General features: G+C 35.8%; 1 non-coding gene across 1 annotated transcript; it reads left to right on the top strand.

Annotated features, from left to right (window-relative positions):
• The first annotated feature begins 1,846 nt into the window (after window positions 1-1,846).
• LOC135146914 (small nucleolar RNA R71) lies at window positions 1,847-1,953 on the top strand. Its single transcript, XR_010284007.1, has one exon. It is a non-coding gene; the product is annotated as a small nucleolar RNA R71 (small nucleolar RNA).
• The last annotated feature ends 5,662 nt before the right edge of the window (window positions 1,954-7,615 follow it).

The raw sequence follows: 7,615 nt of genomic DNA, 5'->3' as shown, positions 1-7,615 counted from the left end.
CTCTGGTGGTTCATCAATCGATGACTTAGGAGTCTTGAACTCCCTTGTCGAAAGATCCAAGGACTCAAAGCGTCCCCTAGTTCTTGTAACCTGTGAATTAGCTTCTAGCCAAGCTAAGAGTTCAACATTATCATCTTCCTCTTGAGAAACATTCAATATTAATTGCTCCAAAGGATCATGAGAAGAATTAGAGTCTAATTTATCAGAAATTAGCTCATCAAATATGGTGATAGCTGAGCAATCTTCTACATCATCAGAATATTTCATTGCTTTAAAGACATTAAAAGTCACCTTTTCATCTTGAACCCTCATAGTTAGCTCTCCGTTTTGCACATCGATGAGAGTTCTTCCAGTAGCAAGAAATGGTCTTCCCAAGATAATGGGAACTTCACGATCAGCCTCATAGTCCAACACGATGAAATCAGCAGGAAATATGAACTTGTCTACCTTGACCAGAACATCTTCAATCTTTCCCTCTGGATGAGCAAGAGATCTATCAGCTAGTTGAAGAGTGACAGTAGTAGGACGAACTTCTCCAATCCCCAATTTTCTGAACACCGACATAGGCATCAAGTTTATGCTAGCCCCCAAATCACATAATGCCATCCCACAATAAGAATCACCAATAGTGCAAGGAATAGTGAAACTCCCTGGATCTTTCATCTTTGTAGGCAATTTATGTTGCAAGAATGAGCTACACTCCTTCGTTAGAGCTACAGTTTCAAACTCCCCCAACCTTCTCTTCTTTGTAAGAATGTCCTTCATGAATTTCACGTAATTAGGCATCTGCTCAAGAGCCTCTACAAGTGGAATATTGATGTGAAGCTGCTTCAAAACATCAAGAAATTTCTTGAACTGAACATCCTGTTTTTGCTTTTGAAATCGCTGAGGAAATGGAGGTTGTGGCTGAATGTGTGATTTCTCAGATGTAGCCTTTGGTGGAGATACCTTGTCGTTTTCGCTTTCCTTATCATCACGAACTTCCTCATTGCCACTAGGTACAACAGAATCATCATGTTTGGCATCATTAGTAGTGTTCCCCAAAACTTTTCCGCTCTTCAATGTCATGGCTTTACAGTGCTCATTCCCAACACCCTTAGGCTTTTCGGTGTCGCTAGGGAGAGTACCATGTGGTCGATTCCTCAGCTCATTAGCTAGTTGCCCAACCTGATTCTCCAAGTTTCTTAAGGATGCCGCTTGACTTTGGACCAGAGCTTCAGTCTGAGATCTACTAGCTTCATTCTTGATGATGTACTCCTTCAACATATTTTCAAGTGAATTAGACTGAGGTGCTTGTTGAGAAAATCCGGGGGGATAGTTGGACTTTACGTTGCCATTTGAAGTTCCAGAATTTGCCCCTTGATTGCTCCAAGAAAAATTAGGATGTTGCCTCCATGACTGATTGTAAGTATTCGAGTAAGGGCCACCCTTATTTTGATTTCCCATGTAAAAGACAGATTCTGGATTCGAAGGACAACTATCATAAGTATGAGCCTCACCGCAAAATACACAAGAAACATTCTTGGTTTGATTAATCTGTGAACTGAGAGATTGCTCCTTAGATTGATTATTGCCCATGCTCAGATTCTTGAGCATATGCTCCATAGATGCTAGTTGAGCCTTCATCGAAGTTATAGAGTCCACATCATAGATTCCAGCTACCTTTTTCCCTGTTTGAGCTCTAGAAGATGACCACTGATAGTTGTTGGTAGCAATTGTCTCAAGAATTTCATAAGCCTGATTATAGGACTTAGAGAGAAGAGCCCCATTTGCTGATGCATCCACCACCATCTTTGTTTGAGCATTGAGACCATTATAAAAAGTCTCCATCTGAATGCAATGAAGAATACCATGATGAGGACATTTTCTGAGTAATTCTTTAAATCTCTCCCATGCATCATACAAAGATTCATCATCCTGCTGTTGAAAAGAATTGATCTCATTCCGGAGCTTTGCATTCATATTGGGAGGAAAATACTTGCTCAAGAACTTTTCTGTCAAATCATTCCATGTTGTGACTGATCCTGCCGGTAAAGAATTTAGCCAGGTTCTAGCTCTGTCTCGCACAGAATAAGGGAATAATTTCAAGCGCAAAGCATCTTCAGGTACTCCTTGAAATTTGAAAGAATCACTGATCTCCATGAATAGACGAAGATGAAGGTGAGGATCCTCGGTAGGCATCCCACTGAATTGACCAATAGTTTGAAGCATTTGGAACATGACCGGCTTCAACTCAAACTGTGTTGCTTGAATATCGGGTCTTATGATCCCCGAATTTAATTCTTCGAAACGGGGTGCCGCATATTGCCGAATAGCACGATCTTTATCATCCACAATAAATGCACCCCTTGGAACAATAGGAATGTCTCCATTATTAACATTGTCATCCATAACTACTTGTGGTTGCTTGATCTTGCGTTGTGCTTTTCTTCTTCTATTGAATGTTCGCTCAATTTCAGGATCAAAAGCAAATACCACTGGGTGTCTTTTGCTCATGCACAAAGAGACCTGATGAACAAAAAAAATTACTCCCGTTAGAACAGAAGTAACAAAAACCAAACTGTAAGAATATCAAATTCGCAATTAATAACTAAAATAGTCCCCGGCAGCGGCGCCAAAAACTTGTTGCATAAAATACTAATGTGCAAGTGTACACAATCGCAAACAAGTAATATAGTAATAAATACCAGATATCGTTCCTCAAGGACTATCTATACGTATCAATCACAAATAATATCTAACAGTCTAGTTATCGAACACAATAAATTGTTGATGGTTTTTATATTAAAACTAAATTTAACCAACTAAAATTATACTAAAGAGCTTAACGAGTTTTAAATATGAGAAGATAAGTCAGGATAATTACTTCCCCCTAACACAAGAATGTCGGTAAAAGAGTCGCGGAATATTGCAGCAAATCACAATTTACTAGCTAGAATTCAATGGTCACAGGTTTCTCTCGAAATCACTATGATATAATTCCTACAAATAAACTAACATATGTCTATGCCAATTTAATATTCGGAATCCAATTAAGCATCAATTCACAAAGCTATGCATGGTCACAATATATGTCTATACCGCAACTATATTATAATCAAAAGATATAATCATGCACCATTCAAGTTTTGTGTCAATTAATCATAACCCTCTCAGTATTATGATTAACTCGATAACCCACTAGAGTTGATCAGACAATAGCAAGTATTAACATGAAAAACACTCGAATGAGTAAACCACAAAATCGCATACAATACTCTTTAACAAAACACCAAAATCCTCATGCTAGGGTTCCATAAAAATCCCAACTTTATACAATTAGTTCATACTGAAAGTATCAAAAACAACTAAAGATGAAGAGAACATGTTCATAATAATAAGAGTAAAGGAGAGAATTCTAAACAAAGAGATGAAGGAACAAATCCACTGAATGTCTTCAATGGCCGAAATCTCTTCCGTCTCGCTTCTTCTTTCTCTCTAAGCTTGTGCCTCCCTTCTCTATCTCGTACCGTGTCTCTCTCTCTAATTAGGTCTGAATACTAATCCCTAATATCTATATTAAAGTATTTTTAATGAATTAATGAAAATACAAGGAGATTTCCGAATCAGAATAGAATTCCAAAAGAGGAAATTCGCAGTTGACTTTTTGACTCTGATTCTGGGCTGATTAGACTGGGATAAAAAAGCAAGTCCACCTCTGAATTAAAGGCCTTGTTCTAAGCTTCGCGTGGGCTCTTGAATCACCTGATTTGGACTTCTAGAACTCCAGATATGGCCCAAACAGTGAATGCTGCGCAGCTAGCCTTAAAATCCGAATTTTATTCGAATTAAACTCCAATTCTTGCTATTTAGACTCCCATCCATATTTGATTAAAATTCCTTGCATCCTACAATAAAACATTAAAATTTAATAAATAAAAATCCAATTAAGTACAAAATAACTAAAATACAGGGACAATATTAATATAAAATGCACGCTTATCACATGTCCATTAATTAAATTAATTTCTGACAATTAATTTCATTAATATCTTTTATCCTTGATCATCCACTCAACCTTATAATTATGCAAGAACAAATCTGCCTGCAGGACTAAAGCATAATTATCTTTATGAGCTTTCAAGAGGACATCATCACCCGAATATATTTTTCGGACACGGTTTCCTTTTATAGTCAATATCCCACTCTGTATATAATGTCATTGCCCAATACATAAATTCGTAATTTAAAATAAATTACTTAATTTATGAGTCAAGGCATGTGCATTAAATACAAGTGTCAATCACTATATCCGGATTAAGAACTTAAGCATTAATAACATCATAGAATCTTAGTTCTTTATTGTCAGAATTAAAGAGACAATTATTCTATTATTTTGATCCCGTTCAATATACACAAAGTATATAAGTATTATTCAATAGTCAAGATAAACTATTTCCAAATAATACTTCAGCCATTCCAGTGGTTTGTCTAACACCACCTCGACTGTGAACCCTTATTATATTATATAAGGAGTCTGACAATCTAATCTTCTGCTATCCCATTTGATACTAGATTGTCTACAATATATAATATACAGACAATGTGAAAACATGCATTGAAGATTCTCAAATAATTGTTATATACTTCAAACGAATATTTCAGTATAACCCTAACAGTTGCTTCATTATTGGCTAGATTGAAGTTGGAAACAACTTGTAGCTTCATTCCTGACTCGTTTGAAGTTGAAAACAACTTGTAGCTTCTTTTCGGTTGTTTAAAATTAGAATCGGGTTGTAGTTTCATTCTTGACTCGTTTAAGCATGTAAACAACTTGTTGCTTCATTATTGGCTAGATTGAAGTTGGAAACAACTTGTAGCTTCATTCCTGACTCGTTTGAAGTTGAAAACAACTTGTAGCTTCGTTTTCAGTTGTTTAAAATTAGAATCGAGTTGTAGTTTCATTCCTTACTCGTTTAAGCATGTAAACAACTTGTTGCTTCATTATTGGCTAGATTGAAGTTGGAAACAACTTGTAGCTTCATTCCAGACTCGTTTGAAGTTGAAAACAACTTGTAGCTCCATTTTCGGTTGTTTAAAATTTGAATCAACTTGTACTTTCATTCTTGACTCGTTGGAGCCCGGAAACAACTTGTTGCTTCATTATTGGCTAGATTGAAGTTGGAAACAACTTGTAGCTTCATTCCAGACTCGTTTGAAGTTGAAAACAACTTCTAGCTTCATTTTCGGTTGTTTAAATTAAAATCAACGTGTAGTTTCATTCTTGACTCGATTGAGCCCGGAAACAACTTGTCGCTTCATTATTTGCTAGATTGAAGTTGGAAACAACTTGTAGCTTCATTCCAGGCACGTTTGAAGTTGGAAACAACTTGTAGCTTCATTTTCGGTTGTTTAAAATTAGAATCGAGTTGTAGTTTCATTCTTGACTCGTTTAAGCATGTAAACAACTTGTTGCTTCATTATTGGCTAGATTGAAGTTGGAAACAACTTCTAACTTCATTCCGGACTCGTTTGAAGTTGAAAACAACTTGTAGCTGCATTTTCGGTTGTTTAAAATTTGAATCAACTTGTAGTTTCATTCTTGACTTGTTTAAGCATGTAAACAACTTGTTGCTTCATTATTGGCTAGATTGAAGTTGGAAACAACTTGTAGCTTCATTCCAGACTCGTTTGAAGTTGAAAACAACTTGAAGCTTCATTTTGGTTGTTTAAATTACAATCAACTTGTAGTTTCATTCTTGACTCGATTGAGCCCGGAAACAACTTGTCGCTTCATTATTTGCTAGATTGAAGTTGGAAACAACTTGTAGCTTCATTCCAGACACGTTTGAAGTTGAAAACAACTTGTAGCTTCATTTTCGGTTCTTTAAATTAAAATCAACATGTAGTTTCATTCTTGACTCGTTGGAGCCCGGAAACAACTTGTTGCTTCATTATTGGCTAGATTGAAGTTGGAAACAACTTGTAGCTTCATTCCAGACTCGTTTGAAGTTGAAAACAAATTGTAGCTTCATTTTCGGTTGTTTAAAATTAGAATCAACTTGTAGTTTCATTCTTGACTCGTTTAAGCATGTAAACAACTTGTTGCTTCATTATTGGCTAGATTGAAGTTGGAAACAACTTGTATCTTCATTCCATACTCGTTTGAAGTTGAAAACAACTTGTAGCTTCATTTTCGGTTGTTTAAAATTAGAATGAACTTGTAGTATCATTCTTGACTCGTTGGAGACCGGAAAAAACTTGTTGCTTCATTATTGGCTAGATTGAAGTTGAAAACAACTTGTAGCTTCATTCCAGACTCGTTTGAAGTTGAAAACAACTTCTAGCTTCATTTTCGGCTGTTTAAATTAAAATCAACGTGTAGTTTCATTCTTGACTCGATTGAGCCCGGAAACAACTTGTCGCTTCATTATTTGCTAGATTGAAGTTGGAAACAACTTGTAGCTTCATTCCAGGCACGTTTGAAGTTGGAAACAACTTGTAGCTTCATTTTCGGTTGTTTAAAATTAGAATCGAGTTGTAGTTTCATTCTTGACTCGTTTAAGCATGTAAACAACTTGTTGCTTCATTATTGGCTAGATTGAAGTTGGAAACAACTTGTAACTTCATTCCGGACTCGTTTGAAGTTGAAAACAACTTGTAGCTTCGTTTTCAGTTCTTTAAATTAAAATCAACTTGTAGTTTCATTCTTGACTCGTTGGAGCCCGGAAACAACTTGTTGCTTCATTATTGGCTAGATTGAAGTTGGAAACAACTTGTAGCTTCATTCCAGACTCGTTTAAAGTTGAAAACAAATTGTAGCTTCATATTCGGTTGTTTAAAATTAGAATCAACTTGTAGTTTCATTCTTGACTCGTTTAAGCATGTAAACAAATTGTTGCTTCATTATTGGCTAGATTGAAGTTGGAAACAACTTGTATCTTCATTCCATACTCGTTTGAATTTAAAAACAACTTGTAGCTTCATTTTCGGTTGTTTAAAATTAGAATGAACTTGTAGTATCATTCTTGACTCGTTTGAGACCGGAAACAACTTGTTGCTTCATTATTGGCTAGATTGAAGTTGAAAACAACTTGTAGCTCCATTTTCGGTTGTTTAAAATTTGAATCAACTTGTAGTTTCATTCTTGACTTGTTTAAGCGTTTAAACAACTTGTTGCTTCATTATTGGCTAGATTGAAGTTGGAAACAACTTGTAGCTTCATTCCAGACTCGTTTGAAGTTGAAAACAACTTGTAGCTTCATTTTCGGTTGTTTAAATTAAAATCAACTTGTAGTTTCAATCTTGACTCGTTGGAGCCCGGAAACAACTTGTTGCTTCATTATTGGCTAGATTGAAGTTGGAAACAACTTGGAGCTTCATTCCTGACTCGTTTGAAGTTGAAAACAACTTGTAGCTTCTTTTCAGTTGTTTAAAATTAGAATCGGGTTGTAGTTTCATTCTTGACTCGTTTAAGCATGTAAACAACTTGTTGCTTCATTATTGGCTAGATTGAAGTTGGAAACAACTTGTAGCTTCATTCCTGACTCGTTTGAAGTTGAAAACAACTTGTAGCTTCGTTTTCAGTTGTTTAAAATTATAATCGAGTTGTAGTTTCATTCCTTACTCGTTTAAG

This window comes from Daucus carota, chromosome 5 (genome assembly GCF_001625215.2).
Source record: "Daucus carota subsp. sativus chromosome 5, DH1 v3.0, whole genome shotgun sequence".
NCBI lineage: Eukaryota > Viridiplantae > Streptophyta > Magnoliopsida > Apiales > Apiaceae > Daucus > Daucus carota.
The sequence above is the reverse complement of the archived record's forward strand: the minus strand, read 5'-3'. Positions and strand labels throughout refer to the sequence as shown.